Source organism: Callithrix jacchus, chromosome X (assembly GCF_049354715.1).
Source record: "Callithrix jacchus isolate 240 chromosome X, calJac240_pri, whole genome shotgun sequence".
Classification (NCBI taxonomy): Eukaryota; Metazoa; Chordata; class Mammalia; order Primates; family Cebidae; genus Callithrix; species Callithrix jacchus.
In genome coordinates, this window is record NC_133524.1 from 31,379,635 (window position 1) to 31,398,965 (window position 19,331).

Sequence of the window (19,331 nt, forward strand, 5' to 3'; positions counted from 1 at the left end):
CCCCATTCAAGCGGATATTAACAAGATATCTATTATAACAATGGCCCAGTAATGAGATCTGAAACCAAGGCTGCTGCAGAGGGAGTGAAAGGAACGTTTGAAATTCAAGAAATATAAAGAGACATAATCTCCAGGGTTTTAAAAGTGCTGGGATATGAAGACTAAATAGGTAGAGAAAAATCTGAATTAGCTGTGAAGTCTGTGAGACTAGGAAAATGGTGTGGCATTAATACAAATTAGAAAACCAAAAATAGTGGGGGATACATATGGAAAAGGAAGAGATGATTTGTTCAGGTCTGAAATATGTTGAATTTGAGGCCCTAATGGAGCATTCAGGTAGGAATTCCCTCTTTGGCTCAATGGCATGACCTTCAATAGATCCATTCAGTTTTTTGATTTCAACTATGTGGAAGAAGGTAGAGTTTATCGCAGGCTGGGTATTGCCAAGGTCCACCTGCAATGAGGTCAAGGAGAATGAGTATTTCAAATACTAGCAGAAGTGGTATTTAGATGGCTGCTCTTGGAGTCCAGGTTGGACAGGTTAAAAGAACAGCCCTGTGATTTATTTCCCCATATCAAATGTCCTTACTTTTCCCAATTTCTGTATTTTTTAAAACGTATTACCTAGAATCACTCCATCTTTTTCTTCAAGCCTATCAGGTCTATGCTGCTTTTTCACCTTGCCACCAGCCCTTGTAGATCAGTATGCTCATAGATTGGTAAAACTTAATCATTTCCAAAATATTGTGGCTAAAGTGGACTTCAGAAAATGTCACTTGTGTCAGACTAAGGAAGGTAGTAAAAATTTGGCACATTAGCAAAGCAAGATTTTCCCTCAACCATATCACCATCACAGAAAGAGAAGAAAGGGTGGGGGAACAGGAGGAGGAAGAGTGGAAGAAGGAAAAAAAAAAAGAAAAAGAAGGGAAGGAAGGAAGAAAGGAAGAGAGGAAGGGTTTTAGACTGATTTTTACTGAGGTGCACTAGAATCACATAAATAAGATTGTTTTCAATAATCCAAGTCAACTTGGAGGCAAGAAATCCAGATATACCAGTCCTCAATATCCATTAATCTGACAAAGCAAATCTTCACTCACTAATTCTGTTTCACCCATATGGACCCTACTTAGGACTATTAGAAGGAGCACATGGAGAGGATCTTGAATTCAATAATTTTAGTATTAATTTGAACTTCCTGTGTTAACTAAAACAACTTATTTACCTTTTGAGCCTTAATTCTCTTGTATATAAAATAGTTATAATAACAGTCACCTTATAATGTTACTTTAAGTTAAAATACACGTATGTGTGCTTATGCGTTCCCCACCATGGAATTAGACATAGTCTCAATAACTTCTAGTTCACTTCCTTACATTTAATTACTGTTAGACTTAAATAAAATAATGCGTTTGGAGGCACCTGGAAAACAGTAGATTAGCTCAACAAACTTACAAAGTAATAAAATGATGCTTGAAAAATAGCTTTAGCTATGTACATATCCTCATGATTCATTTTAAGTCGACATTGAGAATCAACTTGTTTTACTGAATAATACCTTGAAGACTTATTGAAGTTCTAAATATTCTATATGCTAAAATAAAATGTACTGTATTCCCTAGAGTATTTTCAAGCATGATAAAATACCACTAACTGCAATGCATATTTTTTAGATGCAAGCCATATTTGACTTTGAAACTATGCTGACACAGAGAGAAAATGCAGTGTTGATTAGCTTTCTAAGCCCCACTAGATTTTCAAGATAGTCACAGTCTACTCCACATTTTAGTCTTATAAACGTGGCCTTTATTTGTGTCAATGTGACCTCCAAAACTTAAATTAAAACAGTTTCAAACCCATGGACCTCTGAACTCTGGTGGCAGTTAATTGTAAAAGGTCTTCATGTTCACATAAACACAGAGTGTTACTTTTATATTAACTAAATAATGTGTCTCAGGAATATTTGTGCTGTTTCAAATATTTCTAGATATTGGGATCCATACAATAAAATGTCATTGCAGAGCGTTCAAACGACAGAAGCCCAATTCAAACTAAAAATGAAATTTGGGGACTCATATGTCTAAAAAGAATATGGATAAATATGAGAATGCATGAATAGATCTAGTGGTACAAACCATGAATATAGGACTCCATCTCTTTAAATATCTCAGCTTTATTTCCTGCCTTTGAGCTTTATTCTCATGCATACTTTAACACTGTGTAGGTGGTTACCAGCAGGTACAAGTTTATATAGGCAAACCCCAACAGATAAAAAGGACTGCCTCATGCTCAGCAGTCTCAGCAAAGGTTCTGAGACTATCTCTAATTGGGTATCCCGTGTCCATCAGAGATGTAATTACTGTGATCTGGGATATGGAATACTTTGATAGGCCAAGCCTAAGATACATACTCACTGCTACAGCCAAGAGTAGAGTCTAAATCACCCAACATGAATGGACCAAGAGTAAAAAAGGGAGGGATGGTTTATAATAGGAAAATTGGGGTACTGGTACCACAATAAGGGGAAGGGATGCTGACCAGCAAAAATATGTTGGTCGTTATAGCATTGTAGAAATATAGTGGTCACTTACAATAACACATGTTCTCAACACGTGTGGGTCTTAAAATGTTTTGCTGTTTGAAAGGAATTCTCACATTTGAAAAGATTGAGAATCACTAAATCAATTCCTTTTTCTATAGAAGTATATAGACTGATGTAAATCAAATACATGGATGAGTAACTGAAGTTTCTGTCTCTCAGTTTAGTTGATCAGTGCGGTGAGTATGATGCCTGAGATGTCTGCTTTGGAATTTCTTTTGCCTATGAGTCACCAACTCAGTGAGTTTTCTTGGTCCATTAGGTAACTTCACAAACCATTCTCTTCTCTAGGGAGCAGAAAATAGCATGAAAAGAAAATTGCACAAAGCACATTTTCAGCCAGAATTTTCGAATTGAAGTGTTTATTCCTGAATCATCTGAAGTATTCAGGTTAGGTGCTTACAGAATATGTTTATGAATATCCTTAGTGCTAATTTTGAATTAGTTATGCAATCTACATCTAAAGGCCTTTATACTTACTTCCATGAGATAGGTTAACACAAAGTAATTTTATGAGGTTAATTATTATGGTGCACTCTAAATCACACAATTGTTAGAATCATTATGTACTCATGAGTGGCAAGTGCCCTCTTCCACTTCTACACTTTTCCAGCTACTTGGAAGTTCATTCTTCCATGGAAGGAAAATCTGTAGTGTCATAAGAAATCACTTCACAATTACTTTATGCATACTTTTTTATATATAAAAGTAAGTACTTGCATGAGAGATCCTATTTTCATCACTCATTCTTTCGGCAATATGGAGCCTTTTGGTTTAAATCTCATACAGTGCTACAAAAATGACAGACTCCTATCTATTCACAAAAGCATACTATCCTTCAATTTCACCATAATGCTTAGACTTCCAAATCTTCTTCCTTCACAAATTGAAACTAAGTAGTTTAATCTTAATAAACTACTTAGTTTATTACGTAGTTTTTATACTTCCTAGGTTCTTCCATATTTCCTTTTCAAAATTTTTTAAAGTATAATTGGCATTTTTTCTTTTCCTTTTAGTTGATATATTAAAATTACACATATGTATGCAATACAGAGTGAACCTTCAATACATGTATACAATGGGCAATGACAAAATCAGGGTAATTATCATCTCCATTGCCTCAAACATTTACCATCTCTTTGTGCTGGGAACACTCAAAATCCTCTCTTCTAGACCTTTGAAAATGTACAATAAATTATTGTTAACTACATTCACCCCACAGTGCTATATAGTGCTGGAACTTATTCCTCCTACCTAGCCATAATTTTACATCCATTAACAAACCTCTCCCTATCCTCCCTCCCACCCTTTCCAACCTCTAATAACCATAATTTACTATCTACTTCTATGAGCTTAACTTTTCTTACCTCCCACATATGAATGAGAACATGCAGTATTTATCTTTCTGTGCCTGGCTTATTTCACTTAACACAATGTCCTCCAAGCTCATCCATGTTACCACAAATGACAGGATTTCATTCGTTTGTGGCTGAATAGTATTTTATTGTATATATATATAACACATTTCCTTTATCTATTCATCTGTTGATGGACATTTAGGTTGATTCCATATCTTGGCTATTGTAAATAATATTGTAATAAACATGAGACTGTAGCTATCTGTTCAACATACTGATTTCCTTTTCTTTGGATAAATACCCAGTAGTGGGATTACTGGATCATATAGTAATTCTATTTCTAGTTTTTTGAGAAACAGCCACACTGTTTTCCTTAATGTCTTTACTAATTTTAATTTACAGCCATTTCCTCTGCATCCTCAGCAGCATTTGTTATTTTCTGTCTTTTTGATAATAGCTATTCTAATGAAGCTAAAATGATAACTCATTGTGGTTTTAATTTAAATTGTCCTGGTAGTTAGTGACGTTGAGTATTTTTTCATACTTGTTCACCATTTGTTTGCCTTTTTCTGGAAAATCTCCATTCATATCCTTTGTCCATTTTAAAATAATATTATTGCTTTTTACTGTTGACTTGCTTCAATTTTCTGTATATTCTTGATATTAGTCTCTTGAATAATTGACATCTCATGAATATAATGTGATAAGGTTTTAAGTTTGGCTTCATTTATTAAGCATGATGCTCTTGAGATTCATTCACGTTGTTGCGTCAAAGCTTCTATTGTGACAGCAGAACACTTGGCAACAATTTTGTAAGTTTTAAACACATTAGCCAGATGTGGCATCCCACACCTGCAACCCCAGATCAAATCAGGCAGATTGCTTGAGCCCAAGAGTTTGAGACCAGCCTGGGCAACAGGGTAAAATCCCATCTCTACAAAACACATAAAAATTAGCCAGGCATTGTGATGTGTGCCTGTGGCCCCAGCCACCCAGGAGGCTGAGGCAGGGAAATCACCTGAGTCCAGGAGGTAAAGCCTTCAGTGGACTGTGTTTGCACCACTGCACTTCAGCCTGGTTGAGAGACCAAGACTCTGTCTCAAAACGACAACAACAAAAACATGACTACGGGGGAGAGATCCAAGATAGCTGAATAGGAACGCTCTGGAGTGCAGTTCCCAGCGAGAACATCAGCACATTTCCAAAAATGTTTTTACTGCCCACAGACCAGGAGATTCCCCGGCAGAAAAGTGCCACAAGTACGGCTGTTTCAGCCAGCACTGTGGGTCTCCACACAAAAACTCACACAAATCTGGGTGGCTGTTTCAACTGGCACCTGAAATGCCCAGGAGACAGAGTCATCCATTCAACTGAAAAAATGGGGGCTGAAACAGGAAGCCAGATGATCTGGCTCAGTGGGTCCCACCCCCACAAAGACCAGCAATCTGAAACGCTCTGGGCTGAGAGTTTCACAGCAAGTGCAGCTGGACCTGAGACAGTCCAGCTCTGTGGGGGGAAGGGCCTCTGCCATTACCAAGGTAGTCCACTACTACCGAGGCAGTCTGCCATTACTGAGACAATCCGCCATTACTGAGGCAGTCCACCATTACAAACACAGTCTGCCATTACTGAGGCAGACCACCATTAATGAGGCAGTTCTAACTATACCTCTACAAACAAAACCACAAGGAAGTTCACACAGCAGCTGGGCAGAGACCATGGCAGCTCAGCAATGCCTCTGCTGGCAGACTGTGACTAGGCTACCTCCTCACTGGGTAGGGTATCCCTGAAAAAAGGCAGAAGCACATGAGGAACTTATAAATAAAGTCCCAGCTTCCTAAGACAGAGCACCTGGGAAGAAAAGGCGGTTATGAGTCCACTGCAGCAGACTTAAACGTACCTGCCCAGCAGCTCTGAACAGAATACTGGAGCTCACATCTCAGTACTTGAGCTTCTATAAGGAACAGACTGTCTCCTCAAGCAGCTCCCTGACCCCCATATATCCAAAGAGACACCTCATAAAGGAGAGCTCAGGCTGACATCTGATGGGTATCCTTGTGGGACAAAGATAACAGAAGAAGAAACTGGCAGCAACCCTTACTGTTCTGCAGCCACCTCAGGTGATCCCCAGGCAAGCAGGGTCTGGAGTGGACCTCCAGCAGTCTTACAGCAGAGGGGCCTGACTGTTGAAAGGAAAACTAAAAAACAGAAAGAAATAACTTCATCATCAACAAAAATGACATCCACTCAGAGACCCCATCCAAAAGTCACCAACTACAAAGACCGCAGATAGATAAATCCACAAAGACAGGAAGAAATCAGTGCAAAAAGGATGAAAACACCCAAAACCAGAACGCCTCTCCTCCAAGGAATCACAACTCCGCACCAGGTAGGGATCAAAGACAGATGGAGAATGAGTCTTATGAATTGACAGAAACTGGCTTCAGAAGGTAGGTAATAACAAACTTCTCAGAGCTAAAAGAACATGTGTTAACCCAATGCAAAGAAATGAAGAACCTAGAAAAAAGGTTAGATGAGATGCTAACTAGAATAAACAGCTTAGAGAAGAATATAAATGACTTGATGGAGCTGAAAAACACAGCATGAGAACTTTGTGAATGATTTTGCCGGTATTTTATTTTCTGTGGCAGCAATAACAGTGGTCTCGGGACCCGCTCATGATGTTGAGAGACAGGACTCAGGATATTCATTTTGCTTGCATGGATCATAGCAGGAATGGCACACCTCTGGAGCTCACAGCAGCAGTTTCCTGATCATGGTGGTTTCCTGATGATGGCAATAACAACACAATTCTGGAGCCAGGAGTCCCAGATCCTGTAAGAGGCAGCAGCTACCCCAATGGTAAGGTTCTATGATGAGTCTGTGGAAGGGAATATGCTCCCCATATGATGGGGAGCCCCACATTTAATCACTCCTCACTTACCAACCTATTTATTCATATCAAGGCTCTTCCTTCAATAATTCCACCCAGAGGACCATTTTGAAAAGGCACCAGGCCTGGAGTTTGGGAGTGCAATGGGGAAGTGACTGCTAGAAATTAGTCAATCTCCATTCATTTTCCTCAAATCTTCAGCACTGTTTATTCACTACCCTGATTTTACTTCTGCAAACACTCATACCAGGGATTAAACCTCTGAGGAGTTTCTCAGCTTTCTCCATACCTTTATGGTATCTCTCAGAGATCAATTTTGGCTAAGGGAGCTAGTTGTCTTAGTTCAACGTTTTCATTGATACTTAACCTGGAACCCAAGGAGTTATTTTGTAGAATAAGTTTTGCAATCGCCATGTTTATTCATGTTGTCTTTGCTGTTGAAAGTGTTTGAAATATTTACATTGCTGATAACTTGTCCAATGTCTTCACAAAAAACCAGTTACATTACATTTGTTGTTGAAGCTTAAATTGTTTAAGGAATTTTAATTAAGACAGCATTTAATCTCTGTGTATTTAAGGAAAAAATGACTTTGCCAGATTTGTTCACTAGTCATATAAATAAAGCAAAATCCAAGTGATCTTTTCACTCTACACACAAAATCTCTCTGACTTTAAAGGCTCCATCAACAAATGGAAATACATTTAGTCAAATAAATATTGTAAAATTTTCAAGTATCCCAGTAATCAAAAATGCACATCGAGGCAACAATAAAAGACCATCATTCATTTACCAGATTTGAAAAAGATACTTTGTCTGAATTCCTATTTTGGGTAATTGTGCAATGAATAAATGCTAGGAAAAAATCCTACACTGTGGACAGAAAATACAGTAGTAAAACACTTTACAAAATATATGAAATAAGTATCCAGAATGAAAAATGTTTGTGATGCAATTAACAAGTAGTTATAAATATTTACAACAGAGAATGCTACTTTAAAATATGTTAATATGATTTAATATATGACTGTTTTAGGTGGTCTGATGCATCCATATATGTAGTGTGAGGGATGTGGAGGTTGGAATGTTATAGCAAAAAAAGCAAAGATTAAAAGTAGCCTGTTTTCTTTTTATTTCTCAACTTTTACTTTAGGTCAGGCGATACATGCACAGCTTTGTTATATGGGTAAATTGTGTGTCTCAGGGGTTTGGGATACAAATGATCCCATAATTCAGGTAGTGAGCATAGTACGCAGTGGGTATTTTTTCAACATTTACCCCCACCTTACACCTTCCTTCCTCTAATAGTATCCATTGTCTATTATTCCTATCATTTTTTTAAAAAATCATTGTTAATTTTTGTGAGTACATAGTATGTGTATATATTTACAGGTTACATGAGATATTTTGATAAAGGCATGCAATGAATAATAATCACATCAGAGTAAATGAGATATCCATCACCTCAAGCATTTATTCTTTGTAGTACAAACAATCCAATTATACTCTTTGTGATTTTAAAATGTACAATTAAGTGATTATTGACTATAGTCGCCCTGTTGTGCTATCAAATGGTAAACCTTATTCATTTTTTCTAACTCTGTTGTTCCCACCTTTATGTCCTTGTGTTCTCAATGTTTAGCTTCCACTTACAAAAATGAGAACATGCAGTATTTGGTTTTCCATTTCTGTGTCAATTCTCTTAGGATAATGGCCTGCAGCTGCATCCCTGTTGCTGCAAAAAAGCATGACTTTGTGTTTTCTATGGCTGCATAGTACTCCATGGTGTATATGTACCACCACCACATTTTTTTTATCCAGTTCACCACTGACGGGCATTTAGGCTCATTCCATGTCATCGCTACTGTAAATACTACAAGCAGCCCATTTTGAAGTTTTGACTACCAACAGAATTTGTGAGTTGAGAAAACTTTTCAGTTTGTCTGATTACCAGCACAACTAAAACAAAAGTTATCTAATACAAATGCAAAAGACAAAAGCACATTAATATAGATTTTGAGTGGAGAAGATTATTAAAATTCTTATAATTCCCTTTAGCATGTTGTTTTTAAATTATTTAAATGACAAATAAAATTGTATATATTAGACATTTATGAGGTACTATGATAACCTGCTTTTTGCCAGCTAAAACTAACTCTCACTCTCTCAGACTAAAAGCTGTTCAGGCTTTATGTTAGCTTCTTGAGCCGGACAGACTCCATCTTAGCTTCTTCACTTTAGTTATTTTCCCACCATTAAGTATGTCACTATAGTAGGTAGCTGGGGCAGGCTGACACTGGGCACCTCCAAGAATGCATTTGTTAAGAGGCTGGGTTAAGTGGTACCAACAGAGCCTGGGATTGCAGGTGCTGTTGAGTGCCCAGAGCCCCCATTATCTGTAAGTTGTATGTCTTTCATGGCAGCTTTGCCCCTCGCATCTGGCACTGTTTTACTTCTCATGTACTAGTTTATCTTTTAACTTTTTGCTTACTCTGCTTTTGTGAAAAGTTTGCTTCAGCTAAGTTCCCCCTCCCTTTTAAAACTAGGGTATAAAAGACCACCTAACTTTTTCTTAGGGGCAGAGAGAATTTTGGGCATTAGCCACCTCTCAGTCGCCAGCATAATAAAGGACTCATAATTCAATCTCAGAATGTGGCACATTCCTTGACTCGCTCAGATACAACAGTACAATGTGATGTTTAGATATGTATTTACAATATGAAATCATTTGATAATTAACAAAGACATAACTTCACATACTTGTTTTTTGTTGTGAAAACATTTTAAATCTTCTCTTTTAGTAATTTTGAAATATATGATGCATTATTGTTTATTATAATCACCATTCTCTGCAATAGATTACTAAAGCTTATTCCTCCTTTTTAAAATTGTCACGCTTTCAGCAACATCGCCCCTTTCCCCATTCACCCCTCTTGCTCAGCCGCTGGTAACACCACCACTCAATTCTCTAATGAGTTCAACTTTCTTAGATCCTTTAGCATATTGTCTAGGTCCAGGTTCAGCTGTACAGACTGCACTTTAGCTAGTTCAAACAGGAAATAATTTGTGTTAGTCCACACTGATGTTACTATGAAGAAATACCTGAGACCAAGTCATTTTTTTTTTGTTTGAGACAAAGTTTTGTTCTGTCGCCCAGGCTGGAGTGCAATGGCATGGTCTCGGCTCATTGCAACCTCCGCCTCCCAGGTTCAAGCAATTCTCCTGCTTCAGACTTCTAAGTAGCTGGTATTACAGGCACCTGCCACCACACTTGGCTAATTTTTGTATTTTTAGTAGAGGCAGGGTTCACCATGTTGGCCAAGCTGGCCTCAAACTCCTGACCTCATGATTCACCCGCCTCGGCCTCCCGAAGTCCTGGGATTACAGGCATGAGACACTGCACCCAGTGAGACTGAGTAATTTATAAATAAAAGGGATTTAATTGACTCATAGTTTCACATGGTTGGGGAGGTCTCAGGAAACTTACATTCATGATAGAAGGGGAGCAAGTACCTTCTTCACAAGGCAAGGAGAAGTGCCCAGCAGCAAAGCGGGAAGAGCCCTTATGAAAACAACAGATCTCGTGAGAATTCATTCACTATCACGAGAACAGCATGGGGAAACTACCCCCGTGATTCAACCATCTCCACCTGACCCACCTTTGACATGTGAAGATTATTACAATTCAAGGTGAGATTTGGGTGGGAACACAGAACCAAACCATGTTAGAACTCATTAGAGAATTGTGGGAGGAGCTGAGGAGAAAACTCTAGTTTGAGTTTTCAGAAACAGCTTCTACACACTCACCATGGAACCTGGCTATCAGGGCAGCTGCTCCTTCTTATATGATCAGGGGCCTCATGGTTCTAGAACCATGCTGTTATTGCCATCATCAGGAAACCACCACAATCTGGAAACTGCTGCTATGAGTTCCAGAGATGTGTCATTCCTGCTATGATTCATACAAGCAAAATGAATGCCCTGAATCCTGTCTCTCAACATGATGAGTGGGTCCTGAGACCTCTGTTAATGCTGCTACAGAGGAGGGATTAAACGTGGGGCTCCCCAGCATAAGGGGCATATTCCCTCCTTTGACTTCTTGAAACTCATTTGAGGGAATGCAGATTGAGATCTGACCTCTGACCCTTTCACCATAGCCATTGATGAAAAAAAGTAGCTCATATTCCAACAAATATGTCAACAGGCCAATACATCAAGATATCTGAAGAACAGGATTCTTTCAAGAGAAAACTATTTGAAAAGATTTCATTGAAAGCAGAATATTATAACACAGAAACATTCGATTTAAAAAATAAGAATAATAAACATAATACAATATATCTTTTTATGAGAAACACACCTAAATCATCAAGGACATGCAAAGGTTGAAAGTGAAAGGTTAAAAGAAGTCATATAAGGCAAATACTTAACAAGAGAAGCGTAGTATTTGCATTAGTATCAGACAAAAAAAAATTTTTTTTCAAACAAAGCATTATTAGAGTGAGAGCAGGTCAGTACAAATGACATTCATTTTGCCTAAAAAGTATAGAAATTTTTAATTATGGATGAACCTAACAAAATAGCTTCAAAATATGTAGGGTTAAAATTGATAGAACAGCAAAAGCAAAAAGGAGAAATTGATACCATCATGGTAGGAGATTCTGATACACCTCTCCCAATTATCAATACATTAAGGAGATAAAATTCAGAAAGGATATAGAAAGTCTGAATAATGCAATTAAAAATCTTGATCTGATAGACCTACATAGAACTTTGCATCCAGAAATTTGAGAACTTGCATTCTTTTAAGAAATATATTTTGTAAATGAGACAGAAAAATAACTGGATAATGTACTGAGCCACAAAATGAAGCTTAATAAATTTTAAAGCATAGGTATTATGCAGACTATTTTCTCTGACAACTCAATTAAATTAGAAAGATAACAAAAATAATTAACCAATATATTTACTATTGCGAGACAATTTTCCATGGGTTTTGTATTTCTGCAAGTATTATGAGCAGAGACACTGACTAGCTTTTTCTCGGGCTATCTTTTCAAGGATATTTGTACAGCAGACACGTTTGGAAGATAAAGATAGTATCTCCCTCTAGAGCAAAGGGCAAGCATGCTTATTGTACAGTATAAAAGATCTGAGTTTCTTAAGCTCTGAATTATTTCCTGTAACGCAACTCACTGTAAATGCACATGTCACCTGGCTCTCTTCATCACCCTGGTGAAATTGAGGTTTGGGGACCCAGTACATGAAAATGCTGATACACTGACCACTGCTTATGCTGTGTTTTATAAGGTCCTTTCTTGCTGACCTAGGAACCTTGAATCTGTCATCATCTATGAACTGGATGTTAACAAGGATGGTAACTTCTTGGCTTGTAAGTAGGGTAAAATCTCAGATCCTTCATGATGGGTTGATATCCATATTTTCAGAAATTTAAAAAACACACTGATAAGTAACTTGTAATGAACATTGTAATATGAGTTTGTGTCGTTTGTAGGGACATGGATGAATCTGGAGGACGTCATCCTCAGCAAACTGACACAAGAACAGAAAATGAAACACCGCATATTCTCACTCATAGGTGGGTGATGAAAAATGAGAACACATGGACACAGAAAGGGGAGTACTAAACACTGGGGTCTATTGGGGGAAAAGGGGAGGGCCAGTGGGAGGGGGAGGAGGGGAGGGATAGCCTGGGGAGAAATGCCAAATGTGGGTTAAGGGGAGAAGGAAAGAAAAGCACACTGCCATGTGTGTTCCTACGCAACTGTCTTACATGCTCTGCTCATGTACCCCAAAACCTAAAATCCAATAAAAAATTCTAAAAAAAAATTATAATAAAAATACTGTATATCAAAACTTAAGGCATACAGGAAAAGCAGTACATTGAAGGAAATGTTATAGCCTTAAATGCTTATTTTAGGGGGAAAAGTTATGAATTAATTAGAGATCTGAAAGTGTATTAGACCGAACCTAAAGAAAGGAGAAGAATAATAAAAAACAGAATGTAAACCAATGAAATAGGAGTGGCACATGCAAAAGTGCAACAAAGACAAAAATCGGGATTTGGGGAAAAAATGCAAAATAAGTATACTTTCAGCAAGATTCATAAAGAAAAAATGACAGAGAACGAGAGAGGAGGCACCAAAGTAAAAATGATAAATGAAAAAGAAGAACCTAACTTAAAGCAGAGAATATGAAGATAAGCACACAACAACTTTAATGAATTATGCAAAATGGACAAATTTCTGGAAAAATATAACTTAGCAGAATTGATTTGAGAAATACATTATAAGCTTGAACTATCCTGTTAATATGACAAAATTAAAACAATAATTTCAAATATCTTTTAAAATAAATACCAATCTCAAAACAGATAATCTTAATCTCATTCAAATGCTTTCAGAGAATATAGAAAGGAAAAAAGGATTTCTTCCCTAACTCATCTATTAGTCCTGCATATATCTGAGATGAAAAATGCATAAAACAGTACAAAAAAAGGAGCATAACAAACCTATTTTTCTCACTAATATAGACTTAAAAATTCTAAGCATTTGCAAAAATCCTCAACAAAATACTGCCAAGCCAAATTCAGCTGCACATCAAAAAGCTAATCCACCACAATCAGGTAGGCTTCATCCCTGAGGCATAAGGTTGGTTCAGAAAACACAAATCAATAAATGTGATTCATCACATAAACAGAACTAAAAAGCACATGATTATCTCAATAGATGCACAAAAGGCTTTTGATAAAATTCAACATCTCTTTATATTAAAAGCCCTCAACAAACCAGGTATTGAAGGAACATACTTCAAAATAATAAGAGCCGTCTATGACAAATGCACAGCCAACATCATACTGAATTGGGAAACATTGGAAGCAATCCCCTTGGAAACTGAAATAAGGCAAGGATGACCTCTTTAAATACTCCTATTAAACACAGTTTGGAAGTCCTAGCCAGAGTGATCAGGTAAGTGAAAGAAATAAAAGGCATTTAAATAGGAAGAGAGAAAGTCAAACTATACTTGTTTGCAGATGACATAATTCTATACCTAGAAAACCCCATAGTCTCTGCCCAAAAGCTCCTTGATCTAATAAACAATTTCAGCAAAGCTTCAGGATACAAAATCAATGTACAAAAATCAGTAGCATTCAAATCTGAGAGCCAAATCAGAAGTATAATCCTATTCACAACAAAGTGCTGTAATCCCAGCACTTTGGAAGGCCCAGGCAGGTGGATCGCCTGAGGTCAGGAGTTGAAGACCAGCCTGACCAACATGGTGAAACCCTGACTCCACTAAAAATACAAAAATTAGCTGGGCGTGGTGGTGGATGCCTGTAATCTCAGCTACTAGAGACGCTGAGGCAGTAGAATCACTTGAACCCAGGAACTTAGGAGTTTGCAGTGAGCCAAGGTCACACCATTGCACTCTAGCCTGGGTGACAAAAGTGAAACTCCGTCTCAAAAAAAAAAAAAAAAAAGAAAACAGAGATGACACAAACAAATGGAAAAACATTCTATGCTCATGGATAGGAAGAATCAGTATCATTAAAATGGCCCTACTGCCCAAGGCAATTTACAGATTCAGTGCTATTCCTATCAAACTACCAATGACATTCTTCACAGAATTAGAAAAATCTATTTTAAAATTTATATGGAACCAAAATAGAGCCTTAATAGCCAAGGCAATCCTAAGCAAAAAGAAAAAAGCTGGAGGCATCATGTTAGCTAACTTCAAACTATACTACAAGGCTACAGTAATCAAAACAGCATGGTGCTGGTACAAAAACAGTCACATTGGCCAATGGAACAGAATAGAGAGATAAGAAGTAATGCCATATACCTACAACCAACTGATCTTCAACAAAGTAAACAAAAACAAACAACAGGGAATGGATTCCCTATTCAATAAATGGTTCAGGGATAGCTGGCTAGTCATAAGCCTAAGATTGAAGCTGGACTCCTTCCTTATACCATATACAGAAATCAACTCAAGATGGATTAAAGACTTAAATGTAAAACATAACATTTTTAAAACCCTGGGAGAAAATCTAGGAAATACCATCCTGGACATAGTAATTGGGAAATATTTCATGGTTAAGATGCTAAAAGCAATTACAAAAAAAATGACAAATGGACATAATTAAACGAATGAGCTTCTGCACAGCAAAATAAACTATTAACAATGTAAACAGACAACCTACAGAATGGGAGAAAATATTTACAAACTGTGCATCTGATAAAGGTTTAATATCCAGAATCTATAAGGAACTTAAGCAAATTTGTAAGTAAAAAACAACCCCATTACAAAGCAAAGGACATGAACACTTTTCAAAGGAAGACACACATATGGCCAAAAAGCATATAAAAAAAAGTTCAACGTCGCTGATCACTAGAGAAATGCAAATCAAAACCACAGTGAGATACCATCTTACACCAGTCAGAATGGCCATTATTAGAAACTCAAAAAATAACAGATACTGGTGAAGTTGCAGAGAAAAGAAAACATTTACACACTGCTGGTGGGCATGTAAATTATTAGTTCAGCCATTGTTGAAAGCAGTGTGGTGATTTCTCAAAGATCTAAATACAGAATTACCATTCAACTCAGCAATACCATTATTGGATATATACCCAATGGAATATAAATCATTCTACCATAGAGACACAGGCTGAGCATGGTGGCTTGGCCAGGCGCAGTGGCTCATGTCCGTAATCCCAGCACTTTAGGAGGCTGAGGCAAGTGTATCATCTGAGGTCAGAAGTTCAAGATCAGCCTGGCCAACATGGAGAAACTCCATCTCTACTAAAAATACAAAAATTAGCCAGACTTGGTGGTGCGCTCCTGTAGTCCCAGCTACTGTGGAGACTGAGGAAGGAGAATTGCTTGAACTTGGGAGGCAGAGGTTGCAGTGAGCTGACATTGCACCACTGCGCTCCAAACTGAATGGCAGAGACTTTGTAAAAAAAAAATAAATAAATAACTAAAAAAAAGCATGCACACGTACAGAAAAGCAAATATTGCATGTTCTCACTTAGAAGTGAGAGCCAAACAATGAGAACACATGGACACAAAGAGGGGAACAACAGACACTCGGGCATGCTTGAGGGTAGAGGGTGGGAGGAGGGAGATAACAAAAAGAAAAACCTATCGGGTACTATGCTTACTACCCAGTTGACTAAATAATCTGTACAGCAAGCCCCCCTGACATGCAGTTTACCTACATCCTGCACGTGTATCCCTTGACATTCATCTTAGAAAAAATTTTTTGGGGCTGGGCGCGGTGGCTCGAGCCTGTAATCCCAGCACTTTGGGAGGCCGAGGCGGGTGGATCACAAGGTCAAGAGATCAAGACCATCCTGGTCAATATGGTGATACCCTGTCTCTACTAAAAAAAAAAAAAGATACAAAAGATTAACTGGGCACGGTGGCGCATGACTGTAATCCCAGCTACTCAGGAGGCTGAGGCAGGAGAATTGCCTGAACCCAGGAGGTGGAGGTTGTAGTGAGCTGAGATCACGCCATTGCACTCCAGCCTGGGTAACAAGAGTGAAACTCCATCTCAAAAAAAAAGAAAAAATTTTTGGATATGACACCAAAAGCACAGGTACCAAAAGCGAAAACAGATTGTGATTCCATCAAACTAAAAAACTTCTGCACAGCAAAGGAAACAATCAAAGAAATAAAATACAACCAAAAGAATGGAAGAAAATATTTGCAAACTATATATCTGATAAGGGGCTGATATCCAAAATATGTAAATAACTCATACAACTCAATAGCAAAAATAATAATAGGCAGGGCACAGTGGTTCACGCCTGTAATCCCAACACTTTGGGAAGCTGAGATGGACAGATCACCTGCGGTCAGGAGTTCGAGACCAGCCTGACCAACATGGAGAAACCCCATCTCTACTAAATATACAAAATTAGCCAGGCGTGGTGGCGGGTGCCTGTAATCCCAGCTACTTGGGAGGCTGGGACAAGAGAATCGCTTGAACCTGGGAGGCGGAAGTTGCAGTGAGCCAAGATCATCACTTCATTGCACTGCAGCTTGGGCAATGAGAGCGAAACTCCATCTTAAATAATAATAATAATAATATTAAAATCTTAACTATTTTAATAACAACCCAATTTAAAAATGGTAAAGTACTTGAATAGGTATTTCTCACAAGAGGACATACAAATGGTGAACAGGAGGTATATGAAAACGGGCTCAATATCACTAATCATGGAAATGCAAATTGAGACTATAGGTAACAATACTGCGTTGTATGCTTGAAATTTGTGAAAAGAGCAGATCTTAAGTGTTCTCAGCACATGCAAAAAATGGTAACTTGAGGTGATTGAATGTGTGGCTTAACTTTTTTTTTTTTTTTTTTTGAGACAGAATCTTGCTCTGTCACCCAGGCTGGTGTGCAGTGGTGCGATCTCGGCTCAATGAAACCTCCGCCTCCTGGTTTCAAGCGATTCTCCTGCCTCAGACTCCCAAGTAGCTGGGATTACAGGTGCATGCTACTGCGCCTGGCTAACTTTTGTATTTTCAGTAGAGATGGGGTTTCGCCATGTTGGCCAGGCTGGTCTTGAGCTCCTGACCTCAGGTGATCTGCCAGCTTTACCCTCTCAAAATACAGGGATTACAGGCATGAGCCATCGTGCCCAGCAATATTGCTTAACTTAATTGCAGTAATCATTTCACAATGTATATGCATATCGAATCCATCACTTGGCACATCTTAAATATATTAGGTTGATACAAACATAGTTGCAGTTTTTGCATTGTTGGAATTTCCCATTTGATATTGCAATAGATTCTTAAATAATGTGGTTATGTTATATATCATTTTAGTGGACATTTCTCACTGTATTTTTTGGCTAATTACTTATTACTTGCTGTTTATTTTCTGTTTATTTTATACTATGGGAATTATGTTAGACAAAAAGCAAATTTAAGCGATTTTCTTATTCCAGTTCAAAACGGGTCATAAAGCAGTGGAGATGACTCGCCACATCAACAACGCATTGGCCCTGGAACTGCTAACAAATGTTCAGTGCAGTGGTGGTTCAAGAAGTTTTACAAAGGAGATGAGAGCCTTGAAGACGAGGAGCATAGTGGTCGGCCATTGGAAGTTGACAATGACTGATTGAGAGCAATTATCGAAGCTGATCCTCTTAAACTACACAAGAAGTTGCCAAAGAGCTCAAAGTGGACCATTCTGTGGTCCTTCAGTATTTGAAGCAAATTGAAAAGGTGAAAAAGCTCGATAAGTGGGTGCTTCATGAGCTGAGCAAAAATAAGTTTTAAAAAATCATTGTTTGAAGTGCCATCTTCTCTTATTCTATACAAGAAACCATTTTTCAATCGGATTGTGACCTGCAACAAAAAGTGGATTTTATATGACAACTGACAATGCCCAGCTCAGGGTTTGAACCAAAAAGAAACTCTAAAGCACTTCCCAAAGGCAATCTTGAGCCAGAAAAAAAAAGGTCACAGTCCCTGTCTCATGGTCTGCTGCCAATGTGACCCACTACAGTTTTCTGAATCCCAGTGAAACCATTACATCAGATACGTATGCTCAGTAAATCGATGAGAAGCACCGAAAACTGTAATATATGCAGCCAGCATTAGTCAATAGAATGGGCCCAATTTTTCACGACGCCAGACTGCTCATTGCACAACCAATGCTTCAAGAGCCGAACAAATTGGACTATGAAATTTTACCTCATCTACCATAATCACCTGACCGTTTGCCAACCGACTACCATTTCTTCAGGCATCTTGACAACTTTTTGCAGTGGAAACGCTTCCACAACCACCAGGATGCAGAAAATGCTTTCCAAGAGTTCATCGAGTCCCAAAGCATGGATTTCTATGCTACAGGGAAAAACAAACATTTCTACATATCTCTTTGGCAAAAATGTGTTGATTGTAATGGTTCCTATTTTGATTAATGAAGATGTGTCTGAGTCTAGTTATAATGATTTAAACTTCATGTTCTAAAACCAAAATTACTTTTGTATCAACACAATACACAATTTTATTTGTCCATAATACCCACATGAATATAACTGATGATGTTGGACAATGGAGAAAAAGCAATACAATGGTGAAAACGTAGTCTTTTCAACAAACGGTATTGGAGCAACTAGACATGCAAAAATATGAATCTAGACAGACACTTTACACCCTTCACAAAAATTAACCCCAAATGGATCATAGACCTAAATGTAAAACACAAAATTATAAAACTTCTAGAAGATAACATAGGAGAAAATCTAGATAGTCTTGGGTATGATTATGATATTTTAGATTCAACACCAAAGGCATGAACCATGAAAAAAATATTGATAAGTGTTGCACTTTGTTACAGTTATGAAAGCTTCTGATCTGAAAATGATACTGTCAGGAGAATGAGAAAATAAGCCACAGATAGGAAGAAAATATTTGTGGCAGACATGATTAAAG